Source organism: Penaeus monodon, chromosome 29 (assembly GCF_015228065.2).
Source record: "Penaeus monodon isolate SGIC_2016 chromosome 29, NSTDA_Pmon_1, whole genome shotgun sequence".
Classification (NCBI taxonomy): Eukaryota; Metazoa; Arthropoda; class Malacostraca; order Decapoda; family Penaeidae; genus Penaeus; species Penaeus monodon.
This window is the reverse complement of record NC_051414.1, coordinates 36,624,991-36,625,682: the sequence shown is the minus strand read 5'-3', so window position 1 is coordinate 36,625,682 and position 692 is coordinate 36,624,991.

Here is a 692-nt window from a genome sequence, read left to right as displayed (position 1 = left end):
ATAGCGTTGTACTAATATTTTGAGACAATATTCTGAGTTGTACTTATATTTTAAGTAGTACTTATATACTGAATTATAATTATCTTATTTTACTTTACTTTAACTTACACTGATAATTCCACTTGTAATGATAATTTCACTTATAGGCCTACTTATATTAAACTTATATTTATAATTTCACTTATACTTTATAAGTTGTACAAAAGCTGCATTCATTCTTACCTTATCTTAGAGTACTTACGAATATCGTGTACCATTTAAAAGTTGAATTTTAGATTAGTATTCAAAAAGTGATTACAAATTGTGGTTGAAATGTGATATATACTAAACGCTATTCAGTTGGATAATAAGCTACGACCCATTAGTGAAATTAGATGCGTAGTGAAAATTCGATTAGTTAGTAAGAAGATCACAAAAGAATATATAATTATATGGCAAATGCAATTATTTGGATGAATAGGCATGTAGCAAGGAAACAGAAAACGGGGAGAGGGGGGGAAACTATGCTATTCACTCGGAGGAGGGGAGAAATTCGTCTATGCTTTGGTCTCGTTAGTTCGTGTAGATTTACCCAAATTATCTGTAATGAGGGGATTAGAGTAATTAGCAGGTTGTGCGTAGGATGGCTACAGTGCTCACTCTGGCTCATTTGGGGATTCGTCTTTGTTAGGGAGGTCTTTGTCTTGGGGAGC